The sequence below is a fragment of the Gymnodraco acuticeps genome, unplaced genomic scaffold (assembly GCF_902827175.1).
Source record: "Gymnodraco acuticeps unplaced genomic scaffold, fGymAcu1.1, whole genome shotgun sequence".
Taxonomy (NCBI): Eukaryota; Metazoa; Chordata; class Actinopteri; order Perciformes; family Bathydraconidae; genus Gymnodraco; species Gymnodraco acuticeps.
The window spans coordinates 1,259,448-1,276,355 of NW_022990919.1; the positions used below are offsets into that span (position 1 = coordinate 1,259,448).

Genomic DNA, 16,908 nt, shown 5'->3' on the forward strand with positions numbered 1-16,908 from the left:
TATATGTGTGGGTATATACATTCCTGTGTGTTAATAGTTGAAGGAACAAAGTACATTTTCCTCTTAAATATAGAGAGGTTTTTTATAGATTCCTGAAACAATGTTCCCTTTTCTTAAAAGTAGATTAGCGCAATAGTCTTTTTCTTCCACTTTTACCCTTTTTATCAAAAGGGTGTTTTTAGGCTATTTTTGAGGAGGTAAAATGCAGAATTACTTGCGAGTTCTGTTTTGAGTGAAAAGATTACCCCTTTGACTGTTTTTCTTGGTTAACCATTTGATATAATGGTTCAATTCTTCTTAAGTTAATGATGTGCATCCTGCAGGCCTTGAGAATTGAGTCACACAGTTAAGAGAGACAATGGTCCTTCTGATTCTGGGTAAGCTGACTTCGGGTGAATGGAAGTTCAGAGATGGCCTGGCGGTATGAAGACAGTTAGGCGTTGTTGGTGAGCTGGTCCTGAGGAGGTCATGAAATTATGACTGTTACATTTCCAACAAGTATGGCTTTCATAAAGAAACACATGACTTATGTGATAAAATACATGATAAGATGTGTTTTGTTGCAAAGTGAGCCTGTTTTGTTTTCTGCTGGCCCGCGCTGATTTACTGTGACACAGCATATTTTGCGTCTCCCAATGAGATGACCTGAAAAGATGACCAGCTGACCTAACCCCTCCTTCTTATTCTTGTATATCTCCTGTATTAGTCCTGGCGTTCGCTCTCTCTTCTCGGGCTGCCAGGACCGAAGGATCTACGCAGCACGCGAACCAGGGCAGGAGTGGGCCCTACTCCTTACATTACAATATAATTGTATTGTATTATATTGTAATGTATTATATTGCATTGCATGATTACCTTTTATAATTAAAACAGATTATTGTTTAAACTGGTATGCTGGTGTTCTCTGATTTCCTTCCTGTTATGATTTTAAGCAGGACTCGTCAAAACGACACGCGGAGCCGAGTGGGGTTGTAAAAACCTCAAAACTCCTACAGTTGCCACGTCAAATCTGAAGAACTCTACCCCAGACCCATGTATTTAGCTAGTTCAGAGAGAATCATCAACATGCTGCATAACAAGATAGAATCATAACACCTCTATCAGCTGACGCCAACAGGCAGGAACATAGAACCATAACACCTCTATCAGCTGACGCCAACAGGCAGGAACAGGGAGACAGAACACTAAGAGCACAGTAGCCAAGGTTACGAGGTGCGTGTGCTCAATCAGGACAGTTTGAACTGATAAACTGGGTAAAAGTTATGGGCCTTGGAAAATATTTCCCCAACAGTTTCTCTCTTTTTATCAATTTTGATAATCTAAAAACCTTAGTCTAATAATATGTTGTTTAGTACGAAAGTGTAATCTGATCCGGCAAAAATATATTAATCACCACATGTCTGGTCATTGGAAATATAAAAACAGTCATTAATGGTACATCTGTAAACATCCAAGGTATAAAATCAATTCAAAGTTCATCTTTGTACAAGAGCTGGAAGAACATGTCCCTCAGTCTTTCTGACTCGTTCTCCTCCTCTCTTTATGACAAAGAGTGTCTGGTGTGTACAGGCATCCTGATACTGTAGATTAGCACTGAGGTGCTGATTGGCTCAAACTCTTCATCAGAGCGCCATATTTCAACCCTCCAATTGCTCTGCTTTTGTGTGGTTCATTCAGTGAGCACTGTAGTTGATCCCCCAGTGAAATGGAGGCTCATCTGCCTGCATTCCTTCTGCTATCTGCTTGAGAGCAGTGCAACTGCATATTCCAAGTGGCGCATCCAGGTCTCCCCCCGTGATGGGAGAGGTTAGGAAGACATCTGCTCCTCCAAGAAACAAGGAACCTTGTATGAAGCCTCTGAAGCCCTCGCTCGTCCTGCAGGGTTGTCTGCTTGAGCCCACCGAGCAGAAAGATGAAGAAGCATCCCATCTCCTCAGAAAGTTGAAGATTAGAATCCTCTCATCTCGAACGACCTCGTGCCTCCTTGCCCGTGGATGGGGGTGCCCTCTGCAGCCGGAGAGTGTGACCCTCTCTCTCTGACCCTTGGCCTTCAGAGCTGTCCTAGTTATTGGGTTAGCACCTCATAGGGATGTTTTCCTGAGTGCAGACAACTCAAAGTAATGGATTAGCACATTATCATTTAATTACAAAAATAGGATAGGCCCCTCAGAATTATTTGGGAGCCTTCCTGACACATGCACATTATAAATGTAAGGTTTGTGTTAGTCATTTAACATGCAAGAATCATATACTCATCAGTCCAAAGCAGAGAAATGTTATTGTAATTTAAAGGTGAGCTAGTCCCTGTGGATATAACCCCTTCTCAATGTTATATTAATTCACCATTTACCGTTTGATAAAATATTAGTTTATCAGAAATCTTTTTTTTTCTCTTCCATAAAACAGGTTTGAGAAATAAATGTTCCAATATAAAATAAATTACACAATATAATTGACTCTTCCCTCCCTTTTTGTAGAGGAAACTTCTGTGTAGCTATGCAGTGGGAGTCACCGACTCAGGAAAGAGACACGGGAAGAGCAGGAGCTTTGATGTCAAACACTGATGGTTTATTTGGAGCTTCGGCCGGAGAATTCACATCACAAGTCCAAGAGCCAGAGGTTCTGACTTCACGGTAGAGTTGCCACGTCAAATCTGAAGAACTCTACCCCAGATCCATGTATTTAGCTAGTTCAGAGAGAATCATCAACATGCTGCATAACAAGATAGAATCATAACACCTCTATCAGCTGACGCCAATAGGCAGGAACATAGAACCATAACACCTCTATCAGCTGACGCCAACAGGCAGGAACAGGGAGACAGAACACTGAGAGCACAGCAGCCAAGGTTACGAGGTGCGTGTGCTCAGTCAGGACAGTTTGAACTGATAAACTGGGTAAAAGTTATGGGCCTTGGAAAATATTTCCCCAACAGTTTCTCTCTTTTTATCAATTTTGATAATCTAAAAACCTTAGTCTAATAATATTTTGTTTAGTGCGAAAGTGTAATCTGATCCGGCAAAAATATATTAATCACCACTATTCAACACATGTCTGGTCATTGGAAATATAAAAACAGTCATTAATGGTACATCTGTAAACATCCAAGGTATAAAATCAATTCAAAGTTCATCTTTGTACGAGAGCTGGAAGAACATGTCCCTCAGTCTTTCTGACTCGTTCTCCTCCTCTCTTTATGACAAAGAGTGTCTGGTGTGTACAGGCATCCTGATACTGTAGATTAGCACTGAGGTGCTGATTGGCTCAAACTCTTCATCAGAGCGCCATATTTCAACCCTCCAATTGCTCTGCTTCTGTGTGGCTCATTCAGTGAGCACTGTAGTTGATTCCCCAGTGAAATGGAGACTCATCTGCCTGCATTCCTTCTGCTATCTGCTTGAGAGCAGTGCACTTTACCATTGTTTTCCCTCCATGTTATTCCACGGTCCATGTTCCTTGTGCTGCTCATTTGTTTTTGGATATTTTGGATACTGCCTTTTGACACAGCTTTTATTATTTAATAAAGCTCGCTTTTTGTTAAAATTCTGCATTTGGGTCCTACCTTTTCCACGCACCCTGACAGAATGGACAGGGGAAGACTAGACTAAATACACAGAAGGGTAATCACAGGACAAGACACAGCTGGGCAGGGGAGGGAGAAACACAAGGGCAACAGGTGAACACAATGAGACAATCGGACACACCAGGGAAACTAACGACAGGGAGGAGGACCAGACAAAACTCAAGGAGGAAGACATAACACAGAATGAACAGACTTACAAAACCCATAACCAGACAGACAACACTACAACTGTGACATAAACCAGGAGTGTGACATTATCAGGTTTAAAACTAAAACACAATTAAAGATGTTTGGAGTTTTATTTGAGTTACTAATTTACATTTTTTGTCAAAGAGATGCTGATTTGTAACCGTTGTTACATACAGTTACGGCATTTCCTGTTTCTGCCGGAGAGAGGGGAGTTTGTCCCAAAGCTTGCCGCTGTATTTACTCCCTCCATCTGACAGGAGGGGGCCTCATGTGTCACTCCACGGAGTTCACTCCGTCACGGAGGGGGAGTGTGTAGGGGTAGGGTGTGGTTTGGGATAGGGCCATACACACGCACTTTTTTGGCCCCCCCCCCCCACTTCTAAAATGAATCCGGCGCTCCTGGACGTTCAGGGAGTGAGACTGTGTTGGTTAAAACATCACATAATAATAAATGAAAGGATTTTTTGTCGTATGCACTACACTGTAAAACCCGATTAGTTCGGAGTACTCAAAACTTTTGTGGAAACTGACTACCACAAAAGTTTTAAGTAAACTAACTTAAGACTATAGAGTAAATGATTGATCAAAAATGATAAGTTACTTAAACTTCAAACTTTAATTATTATTTGTGTATTATTTAAGTATACTGTACTTATAAACATTGTTTGACACATTTAAAAAAAAATATTTCTCCATAATGAATTAGTTTGATGCAAAAGTACTTCATTGCATGAATATTGAAATCAAAAAATATATTTCTAGATAACTCATTGGCCAATATTTTCTTATTTATTTAAGTACAAAATACTCAAAGAACTTCAACAACTTCTGTAGACTTTAGTTTTTTTATTTATTCAGTCTTAAATTTTTCATCCAATCAAAACGTGAATTCTAAAACATGCAATTTCTTACTGCAACACTTTTTTTTAAAAAGACCATCAAACTGTAAGTCACATTTCAAAATAAAAGAATTAGAAATTAAAATACATTTTTCAAAAGGTACTTATTGTTCACAAAAAAGGAAATTTAATACAAATTAGTTATATTTTCTATTTGTAAAAAGAAACATTTCAAGGAGTTTTGCAAGCCGTTTGAGTATGTATTCCATATCCTTGATATCAGACGGCAGCTACCTACACTAGTTGGCTCTTTGATTTCACTTGTTAGATATATGGTCACACTAGTTTGGCACTCTGCTTTACTAGTTGAATACACAATTATACTAGTCACTCTTTTTCAGCAACTAGTGGCACTTTTGTCCGACTAGTTACCACATAAGCCTTACTAGTGACGCCATGAGCAGCACTAGTAGCACTAAAGTCCCAACTTGAGTTTTTGCAGTGCTGTTAACTTTTAGTGTTACTAGTACGGTCAGAGGGTCACTAGTTCATCAAAAAAGCTTACACGTTGGGACTTTGGTGCTGCTCCTGGCATCACTAGTAAGGCTTATGTAGTAACTAGTCAGACAAAAGTGCCACTAGTGGCTGAAAAAGAGTGACTAGTATAATGTGTTATTCAACTAGTAAAGCAGAATGTCAAACTAGTGACCATATATCTAACAAGTGCAATCAAAGAGCCAGTTAGTGTAGGTAATTGCTGTCTGATATCAAGGATATGAAATAAATACTCAAAACAGCGTGCCATAGCAGTTAAAGTGCAAACATGAACAACTGTAGGCACAGGGTTTCAGTGGTTTACCACCATCAAGGACCATCAGCACTTTCAGTGCAAACATGAACAACTGAGGTAGATTTAGACATTCTACCCAATGTAAACATCATTCAACTGCTTTAAGCAACGAATTAAAGATGGGGTTGGTAATTTTGAAGAAACCAGCTCGAGTGTGCTAGAATTTGAAAATACACAGCTGGAAAAAATCTGCCACTTCCTTCCAGAGCCCCTCCTCCAACACACACGAACGCGCACATGACCAATGAGGGCACGAGATAAGTTTGTGCACAGATGGAAGGCTGACAGGCAGGTAGGCCATCCAGTTATTTTAGCCGGGCCGGCTAAGATGATTGGTCGTGCTTTTTACAGTACTACGGCTTCCACAGATGACACTTCTTTATGGATTTTTTGTCAAAGCACTTCAGATATTCATTGCTATCGGGATGTTAAGAGCATTCCATGAAATATAACAACAAGTGTATCTCGAGCCGGTTTCTCAAACTTACCTACCCCACCTTTAACTGTGCAAAACAAACATTGGCATGTGCAAAGTTTCAACCTGTAACACGGCCTACTTTTTTAGTAACAGGTCATTTTTTTAGATTGAGTATGCAGGGCTTCAGTGGTTTACCATCATCAAGGCCCATCAGCACTTTCTGTATGAAAGTGAAAGTGTTGATGAGTTTCTTGGGGTAGTCCAAATGTAACACGTACATCAAGCCAAACAACAATGCAAAGGAATCCGCCATCCTGCGGATATTGCTGATGACGAAATCACCTTCCACCAGAATAGCAGTACTTGCCGGACTGAGATCAACTTGAATTGGAGTGCCCTCGGTGACCATGCTGACAATAGCAACCGGTGTGTTGGTGATGTCTGGCCGGTCCACCTCCTCTGCCTGGAAATGCATAGAGTCCAACTGTAAGGTTGACTTGAAGTAACTAAACAATCTCATTCACATATTCCTCAACAGGTAAGTATATAGGAAGGCATTTAAAAAATGTGTTTAGGTGAACCTTTCTTTCATATATCTGAAAATATTTTTGATTGCTCCCATCTGTTTGTTTTTTTTAACTGGAAGGGTAAAATAGCGAAACAGTTTCTTACAAGCACACATTCTGACCTCACTAACAGTACTTTGAGTGCACTAAATACTTACGCTCCAAGACTTGAAGAACTGTGGGTCCTCCTCACGCAGGTATAATGGGAGGGCTCGAAGGGCTGCATTGCGTTTCATGTGGACATCCTGTACTTCCTGGAAAGACAAGCAAAAACTAGCATAATTAAAAAGCAATGGCTTTTTTAAATTAATATATACATATTTATTTTTGATTGTTGTCAAATTAAATTAATAATTTTAAATATTCCCCCCCCCCCCCCCCTATTTGTTATTGTTATATTTGTGAAACTCTTCTGAAAAATACAATCCAGTATCTTTTACATTATCTGTTTATTATTTGTGAATTTTAATGAATGTGGTTATGTGTAAAAGTAAATAAGCATTGATACTAAGGTGTGTTCCAATCAAGTAATTTAGCCTCGGCTGTCTTTGGAAACACTTGATTTGGACCAAACTTCTATTAAACTCACCTGGAGATCACAAATCCTTAGGATTTCACGCAGGGCCTCAGGGTGTGTCCGTCTAGTTCAGAAAATAACTGGTTCCGTAGGTTGACGTTTGTGATTCGGTGAAACTCGGCACAAACCTACAGGAACACACAAATGTATAAAGATCATTAATGGATATGCAACTGTAAAATGATTAGTGATGCAACCTGTTTTGTTGTTTCCGTAAAAATATATTGCAACATGATCATATTCAAAGTATTCATTTAATTTGTATTATTATTTATATTATAAAAATAAATATTGTTTTATAATTAACATTGAACAACAACACTGTTCCATTGTGTGCAAAGTAGGCAGTTTTTGCAAGCAAAATTGGGAAACGGTGTGCAGACTAAGAGACAGATTAAAACTTCTGAGAGCGTCTGTGTTTTACCTGTGATTCCATCCGGAGGGCCAGCCATTTCTCTAAAAAGTCCCCGACCAAGGGATTTTCCTGAACGATCTCCTGGCAACGAAGGGTAAAAGTCGTCTGCATGAGCTTTTCTATCAAGATGAGGTTCTTCTCACTTTTCTCAACTTCCTGCAATGATAAATGATTGAAATGTAAAAAATGAAAGAGTCATAGACAAATGGCAAAGGGTTAATTATTGAGTACTGGCTATGCTTCAAACAATAGTGCCTAAATAACTGAGCCCGGGTGTCTGACGAGACAGCACACACTTTGCACTTCCATGCCATTGCACCATTTCAACCATGCAACTTCAACAAAGCATGATGATCGGATCTGTAGAAAGGCCAGTTCTGTTCAAGTTACCTTGAATCTTGAGTCTCACTGCTATGCACCAGCTTCACCCTACGACAAAAAGAAATGTGCAGAGTTTGAATACAAGTTTGCAGTTTTCATTAGCTTACTGTCACTAGCAAACATGCCTGTGTGTAAGCCTCAACGTAATTGTGGAAAACAGCTCTAGCTAGCTACTAGCTTAATTCAGGAATAACATCACATTTACCAGATAATAGCGGATAACATTAAGCACCAGCAACACACTTATAAACAGTGGGGCTGCCGTTGACTGATATGAGTTACTAGCTAAAGTTAACATGCTGCTGCTCTGACGTTAACGTCCTTACACTCCATTGAACCATTTCAACCATGAAACTTCAACAAAGCATGATGATCGGATTACTGTAGAAAGGCCAGTTCTATTTAATGTTCTGAATACCTAATTAATTAAATAAAGCTACTGGAAAAAAGTTCTAAAATAATTTAAAGGGGACCTATCATGCAAAATGCACCTTTGGACGTCTTTTATACATGAATATGTGTCCCCGGTGTTCCAGGGAACTCACCAAGTGTCAGAAAACACAACCCTCTCTATTTTCCTCCTTCGCCAAATCTCTAAAAAAGGGGCTGAAACGGATCTGAAAAAAACGGATCCAGATTTCAACACTTTCCTACGTCACAAAGAGACGTGCTCCGCTTATTGGTCAACTCTCCACCTATCAGGGGAATGAGCCACGGCCACGTGCATTGCCAAACCTCTCATTCGCATATAGGCTATCGGCAGGCTAAATCAACTCCAGTCACATCTGTGTTTTTGTCTGCTCTTGCCAGGATGTCTAAGCGAGTTAAACTTTGTGCTGTTGTTGGCTGCAAGACTCGAGAAGGGGGACTGCATGCAATGCCATCAGTGGAAAAAGAAAAGAATCTGTGGCTAGACTTCATTTTCAAGGGACATGTGCCAGAAGACCACGGCAGATTTCTGTTTGTGTGTTCCAAACATTTTACCACGGACATGTTTATGAACTTCTCTCAAGTCCAACACGGATATGCCTCCAAGCTAATGCTAAACCCGGGATCAATACCAACCATCCGGGAGCAGGCCAGTGAGGACACATCCAATTTTGAAGCTGTAAGTTTTTATTTAGCGGTGTTTTTCCTGATAAAGCTATCTCTAGCTTGTAGTATGTAGCATGTAGTATGTAGCTTCGCCGTATCAATGTCGCCTCAAACCCAAATAGTAATCGGTTAGGTGTTTATATGTTTTTATAACATTTTATATTGTACGCTCCGCAGTCTTTGCTTTGTCTTTTATTTTAATTATCAGGCATTTGCTAACATGTTCAGACATACTGCCGTAATGGCGATCTGTGTGAAGGCTGTAAAGCCACGCCCTAGCCGATAACACAAGTATTTATTCTCCTATTTATTAGTATTTTGTATCCTCTAAAATCATATTGAGTAAGTTATAATAACAAACGTAATCTTCTGTAGGTAAGTGCCGTTTTTTCCAGCGTTATATGTAAAAGCTTTTGTGATTGTAGTCTCTAAGAACGATCAGATCTGTAAGCTAAGCTACGCTAATGAGACATGCCGTTTTTTTCCAGCGTTATATGTAAAAGCTTTTGTATGTTTACTTGTTTACGCACATGAATATAAATGGGGATGTGTTAGGATACAACACTGTGTGTATGTATGTGAGGGGACACACACACCATGAGTAAAACAGAACTAAAGCCCCGTTGGTCTGTTGTTGTTGACGAGGCCTTACCTAGCAACAGGCTAATTAGTGGCTAGCACTCATTACAGTCAGTCTACTGAGCTCAGCCCCTCTCCAACACATCATCTGTATTGAGTCAGAAACACAGCATGCACGTTACGGTTCAAAACTAACTCAGATTGGAAAAGGCTAAGCAAAGAGCTTTGCTAAATAGAGAGTTTTAACCCCCATCTTTTGGGATTTCAGACAATATTTATCCAAATAGTATTTTCTCATCCTGAATACTAAATTGAGATGATTTTGTTTTCTTCTTTACAGGCCAGCACCTCACATGCTACCAGCAGATTACCTGTGATGACAGATTCTGCATGTCAGACTGACCCACCCAAGTACCGTACTGTTCGTACACAGCTATCCTCGAGGACTCTTGGTTCACATCGAAGTACAGGTTAGAAGCACGTTTTTCAAATGTTCTTTGGATACATCTTGACATTCTGATGTTGTAGCCTTTAATTTGTGTGCTTCTAATTGTTGTAAAAATATTTTTGTTTTATCTTTTGTTTTGTTTTTAATGTCAAATACAATTATGTTACAGCTGTCCAGGCTAAAATTCCCTGCAGAAGCGTTGGTGTCGAAACACTTCCGTTGGAAGTGCCAGTGCCCTTTTTAACATCCACCCCCTTAAAGAGACCACCAAAGAGGCCCGTGTGGATCTTGAAGAGGAATACGAAGATCCATTTGAGGGAAGCTCTTCTTTGGTGTTTTCCGAAGGCCAGGATGCAACTTATGATCCAGCAGAATCCATAACAAATGCTACAGAAACAACAGCCATGTCATAAGTTACTGAAATATCACTATGTGTGAGTTTGTCTATGTATTGTATTTTTTGCTGTATATAATTCAAACATTGATAATAGGGAAACACCAAAGATCTCTAAAGCAACAATCTGTGTGATGGATCTTAACTTCTATTTTTTTGTTTTAGTGGTCAAGAACAAAACCCCCCCCAGACGATCAACACATACATCGTGTATGAGACCTGCCTCATGGAGCTTTTTGAATCATGTCCTGTGTGCAAGCGTGTGTGTGATGTACAAACCAGAAGGATCGGTACATTCATATCAGTGCAGCAGCTGTGCCCCCATTGTCAGTTTACAAGAAACTGGAATAGCCAGCCTGTTCTTGGGAGTACTCCAGTTGGAAACCTGTAGCTATCAGTTGCAACATATGTCAACGGAGCATCTTTCTACAAACTTTCAAAGGTAAATTAACTGCAGAAGATTGTTTTGCCAATGTTTGAAAATGCAAATGTTGTTGTTGAATAAGATAGGACAAGGTAACAATAACAATAGTGAGAAAAGATGGGAATAGGGCACTGTTAGGTAACGACCCATGCTAATATGTAAAGATATTTTGGGAGGGTGGTGTGGAGAAAGAGAAGAGATGTGAAAGGGGCACTGTAGAGTAAGCACCCCATATGACATGTTCAGCTCTTTCCCTGTTTAAAAAAAGGGCAGCTCATTTGCACTTTCCAGGTTCTCCTCATTGACACATCTACAGGTGATCTTTGAGATTAAAATGTATTCTTGCGGTTTTCTTTCAACCATTAGGTCTTCAAAGCAATGAATATGCAGCTATGCAAATACAACACCTTCCGAAGGCATGCCAGGATGTTCATTGAGCCAGCGATTGTTTCTTACTGGCAAAAATCACAGGAAGACATGCTACAGAAGCTCCATGCAGAGGAGAAAGTGATAGTTGGTGGTGATATGAGGGCTGACTCCCCAGGTATGTATTTTTTATATAATTCACATTTTACATTTCAGAAAGGGGTTTCACTATGCGTGATTTATTTAATTAATGGTTCCTAAAAAACATATGCTAAACACTACAAGCAAAAATACAAATTCACCATCCGCAGAGAAAAGTAATTACTGTAAAACATATTTTCACAGGCCACTCTGCAAAGTTCGGAAGCTACACTATGATGGACCTGAAGAACAACAAAGTCGTTGACCTCCAGTTGGTTCAGGTAAGTGGGGTGAAATGAAATATCAATGTTTTTTTCTTTAACACTGTTTGCACGTTATATTTAAAATGTGTGTATCAATGGTTATTTGTATGTGTCATAACAGAGCAATGAGGTTGGTGGAAGCTACCACATGGAGTTAGAGGGCCTGAAAAGGAGTCTGGAGTTGTTAAAGGAACGTGGTGTGACTCTGGACTGTATTGTCACGGACAGACATCTGCAAATTCAGAAATTCCTAAGGGAAAGCAGCATCACCCAATTCTTTGATGTGTGGCACATAGAAAAAAGGTATTTTTCTTTATATTAATTTCCATGTAAATAAATCGATTGTAAATACAATCATTATTTTATTTAGACACAAACCCGGCTTCCTACAATCACATTAGTATAATAATATTTTGAGTAAACTTGTATGTATATTAACTACATGTTAAATGTATTTATTAGGGATTTCTAAGCAACTGGAGAAGGCTGCAAAAAAGGACTGCGAAAAACTTCGAGGGTGGGTGAAGAGTATAAGAAACCACATATACTGGACTGCAGCAACCTCCACCACCGGGCCTGAGAGAGTGGCCAAATGGACTTCCATCCTGAACCACGTGCAGGATATCCACTCTCATGATGACCCCCTGTTCCCCAAGTGCCTTCATCCACTGCGCATTGCGCAATACCAATGGATGGCTGCAGGTATGTTGTTCATAAACCATATTACATTACTCCTCTATAAATATTTGTAAGGGACAACTATTGAATACAGGATGTTGTCAGACACAATCTATAAAGCATGACAATTCAAATATGACTTTGATTTTCAAATTCTTAGGAACGCCGGCCTTTCACAAGCTGGAGACAATTCTCTCAACCAAGAGGATTTTGAAAGCTGTGGCCAAACTCAGCCCACACCACCAGACTTCATCTTTGGAGTCATTCCATGCCGTCATCCTGCGCTTTGCTCCAAAGAATGTTGTGCAGGTAAAATAAACCATAGTTACTTACTAATTAGTGACAATTTGTACATCCTTTGCTATTATTTACATTTTTTTTTTTACTCATGGCAGAAATGAAAGACTGTACCTGGCAGCCCTGCACTACAATGAAAACGCTGAGCGTGCACAAGCCACTACATCCACTGGAAAGCCTCTGTATAAACTGCAGTTCCCAAAGGCCAGGAAGGGAGAATGCAGAGCAAAACCAGTAAAGACTGACCCCACATTCTGTAAGTGTTTAAAATATTTATTATACAACTATTTACAAATATAAAATAAATAAATAAAAAATAACTTTCAGTTTTGTACATGCATATACTAATGTAAACCACATTTTTTGTTGTGCTTTTTTTAACATTGCACAGGCTACGTGGCCAACTTGATGGACCTCATCTTCGACCAAGTCTTTGTGGACCCTGCACCATTCACACAGGAGCTTCTGAAGATACCCATCCCAGAGGACCTGTGTTCCCAATATGAGCGACCTGACAGGGAGGAGGTCATCTCCGGGTATGCTACTCGGTTCAATTTGGCTGCTGTCTGAACCCAACATAGATATTTCGCGGATCAGGAAACTCTCTGCGAATCCTGAGGACAACGCAGGCCGGAATCACCACTCTGATCCTGCGTCCAAGGAAGCCCCAGCACCAGCTCACAAAGCTTCAGTAGGCTAGATACCTGTGACGCCTGAAATCATTACAAAATATATTTAGTGTCATTTATATATAATACAAGTACATTTAGTTTTTTTTTATGGGTTCAAAGAACCGTTCATTATGACAATAAAGTTCAGAGTTGATATCAAATGTGTCGTGATTATTTATGTTTGGATGGGTAAAGAATATTCTGATTTCAAAAGCATAAGGTTGTGTGTGGACTTTTTTTGTCGTACACTTGGGTGTGTTATGCCATTGCTGTGTAATAATATATATATATATATAATAGTACATGTACAATGAAAGATTGCATAAAGCCATATACACCAGTATTTATTTCCATGAACAATATTAGCATTCGTTTTACAATTTCAGTCAAAACAAACAAACCACTCACTGCTCTATTTGCCTCAACTGTAGTCCACCATGTTCAGCTCTGTAAATATTAAATGCATTCTGCAGGGAGAACACATTCAGGCACACAGGCTCCAATCCAGGATGGTCCACCATACAGTTAACAGAGTCTTCAAGTTCCTGCATCCGTCTTGACACCTAGTGTGATAAAGATATATTGAATGACATGTTAAAAATGTATTCTCTAAACAGACAACTTAGTGAAGCTATCAAAAATGTTACCTGTGGTATCTCCATGCAGCACACATTCTCCGTTCAGAAGGCATCGTGGCGCAATTTGCACATGAACAACTGTAGAAAGAAGTCAATAACTGAGCTTTTAAAAACACATGAAACTGCACACATTGCTGACAACTGAGGTGTTGTTGGAGTTATACTTTTTATCACCCTAAGTTATTGAACTTTCCAACGGTTGTTGCACGATGTTGGAAGAAAAGGGCTGTAAACTATTAATAAACGCAATGAGGCCATTGTATATATGCTGAAAATATGAATGTCTCCCTTTATAAATATGTATTGCTGTTTTTGCGTTACAAACTATAAGTTACAAACTGTACACATTGCATTCTTGCTAATTAGCCAACATATGAACGGAATAAGTAGCAAGCATCGTAACAGAGTAAAATAAATAGGGACAACAGCTTGTCAACTAACCATTCAGAAACGTCCTGCTGCAACCGAGATGTTTCCACCTCCACCAAAACCTCCGCTGGTCAGTCTCTGGATCAAATTCATAATATGCTTGAACACATGCATTGCTCTGAGATTACATGTTTATTCCACACGTAATCACAGCAAGCATGGTAACGTGACTCTCGCCGGCGCATGCCCCGCTCTTCTGCAGGGGGGCGTGGTCAGCTGCTGCTCAGAATTTTCAAAGACAGGCTTGGAATAGAGCGAAAATGAGCGAAACGAGGCATGGCTAAAAAATGATCCGTTTGGTATTTTGAAAAATAAAATGTATAAATATACCTTATATAGGTATGGTCATACACTATATCATTTAAATATAGAATGATAGGTCTCCTTTAAATTAAAAAACAGAACACAGTAGCTATGGGTTAGCAATAAGTTACCTTGAATATTGAGGAGTCTCACTGCTATGCACCAGCTTCACCCTACGGCAAAAATAAATGTGCAGAGTTGTAATACAAGCTTGCCGTTTTCATTAGCTTACTGTCACTAGCATCAACGTAATTGTGCAAAACAGCTCTAGCTAGCTACTAGCTTAATTTAAGAATATTCAGGAATTACATCACATTTACCAGATAATAGCGTTAATAAGCACCAGTAAGAAACACACTTTTAAACAGTAGGGCTGCCGTTGACTAATAGGAGTTTCTAGTTAACATGCTGCTGCTCTAACGTTAACGTCCTTACAGTACTTAACCGGCAGTCCGAAATTCAAAAAATAGCGCGAAGCAGCCGGTAACTGCGGCGCTCAGCACGTAACTCTGAATTAAACAATGGGGTCTAACGATCACATATAATCTTCGGGTGATATATCCTTACAATATTATAACAAGAAAAACAATTTTAACGATTTATTTAGGTACTTACAAGTTAAACCATGCGTGGAATCCCTTCGCTTGCAAGAGCTTGTTGGATGGATTTTTCTCGATTCGTCGTAACGTCATGACGTAATGACGTCAGACGCTGCGTGACTGTTCACTCAGAAGTTTTAATTCAAATTTGAATATTCACTCATAAACTATGATTCACATAAAATTAAACAGCACTTTTCGTTAAAACAACGTATACGTTTATTGTTCGGTTGACTTGATATTTGGTTTTGATTGCAGTACCCATAATACTTATGAGTTAGTAGTACCGTTGGGGTTTACAGTGTACAGTTACAGCATAGTTTTTTTTTCAATTACAAATATTACGCCTATTCTTCTCCAGAAGTGCAACATACAATATACTTAAGACCTAAATAAAGCAGTAAAAAAAGTTTGTTTTGCAGGTTTGCATTTCCCCTATATCAAGTACAAACAACAAAGTAAATCTTTTCAGTTTTGTCATTGGCGTTTCTCTCCTGCTGCTGCAGATTTTAGAAAAACTGTGCATTGTTCCAACGTGCCCACTCCTCTCTTTCAGACCTCCTGCCTCACATTTTTACCATAGAAGGAAACGTTGAGGTGAGTGTTAGCTGTGCTTTTCTTTGCACTCAGGGTAAAGTGGTAGAACTGTTCCCATTCCAGACAGTCATGGCGGTCTGCAAAGTCAACATGTAAAACTAGAAAAGCGTAATCATCTGAAGGAAATGTACTTTTTTTGTTTATTTTAGACGATTAAAGCTCTAAATTTATGTGGAGTGCTAGTGTTTTTGGGGAAAGGCTGTAACATCTGGTTTAGACAACAAAGTGGCTTATTTTGAAGGTGTCAGGTCCCCTCCCCAAAAGACCGCCACGATTCAACCTTTGCCCCGTCCAACCTGCACAAACATAGGGCACACTAACCCCTAGATTCCACCGGGTCCGTCTGCGGCGCGTTATGGCTGCGCCGCGGCATCCGCAAGGATCGCGGCCACTCTAGTCAATGGGTGCTATTCCACCAGACGCGCCTCGTTACGGCTCAGAAGCGTCCCAGAAGCGTCTCGCCGCTGGGCTCCGCTCGAAATAGGATTGAAGTCTATTTTTCGACGTGACGCAGCCGTAAGGTAATATCGGGCAGGCAGGAAGTAGAACGTTCAGAGCATATATAGCATATATATACACACCACACAAACAAATTTTGCAGACCCTATCCCTCCGTAGTCTTTCAAGTAGGAGGAGAAATGCCAGCGTTCTCCTCCTATTTACAGGCACTGTGTAAATTATATATATAGAATAATTATGATGATGAATGCATTTATTTACCACTAAAATACAGCAACACATCTTTGATTCATGTTGTTTATAACTGGGATATTACAATTATTATTAACTTTGTCTGTACAAAGTAGCCTGTCCAGGAAATATGCCCAAATCAACAAAAACTGCGAGCCGGCAGGCAAGATGCTCCGCTTCTGAAATGCTTCTGAAACGCACCCGGTAGCGTATGACGCCGGAGGAGGCCGGACCAAAACCGCGGCGCAGCCGTAACACGCCGCAGACGGACCCGGTGGAATCTAGGGGTCAGGGTGCATTCACACCTAATAGTCCTTTTTCTGGTGCGCACCGTACAGTTTGTTACATTGTTTCATTTTTCAGAAGGTTTGGTTTGCGTTCACACGGGCAAAACTCAAACTTAAAACACATTGGTCAGACATTAAGGGGGTAAAAACGCAAATCCCGGCAATTTCTACCGGAGCCTCCGCCATGGAGC

The 16,908-nt window shown here is 40.0% G+C and overlaps 2 long non-coding RNA genes across 6 annotated transcripts; one reads left to right on the top strand and one right to left on the bottom strand.

Moving 5' to 3' along the window:
- Positions 1-5,324: 5,324 nt before the first annotated feature.
- On the bottom strand, positions 5,325-15,216 carry LOC117558023. 4 transcript variants are annotated; one of them, XR_004570781.1, is made up of 7 exons: positions 15,160-15,216; positions 14,676-14,717; positions 7,828-7,866; positions 7,447-7,593; positions 7,035-7,150; positions 6,604-6,699; positions 5,325-6,342 (listed from the first exon to the last, which is right to left on the bottom strand). It is a non-coding gene; the product is annotated as an uncharacterized LOC117558023 (long non-coding RNA). The 4 variants fall into 4 exon arrangements; XR_004570783.1 differs by having other exon boundaries at positions 7,447-7,518; positions 15,160-15,176; XR_004570782.1 differs by lacking the exon at positions 14,676-14,717 and having other exon boundaries at positions 15,160-15,197.
- LOC117558022 lies at positions 8,817-12,506 on the top strand. 2 transcript variants are annotated; one of them, XR_004570780.1, is made up of 9 exons: positions 8,817-8,926; positions 9,833-9,962; positions 10,110-10,374; positions 10,500-10,776; positions 11,125-11,302; positions 11,470-11,546; positions 11,650-11,831; positions 11,991-12,230; positions 12,367-12,506. It is a non-coding gene; the product is annotated as an uncharacterized LOC117558022 (long non-coding RNA). The 2 variants fall into 2 exon arrangements; XR_004570779.1 differs by lacking the exon at positions 8,817-8,926 and having other exon boundaries at positions 9,777-9,962.
- Positions 15,217-16,908: the final 1,692 nt, after the last annotated feature.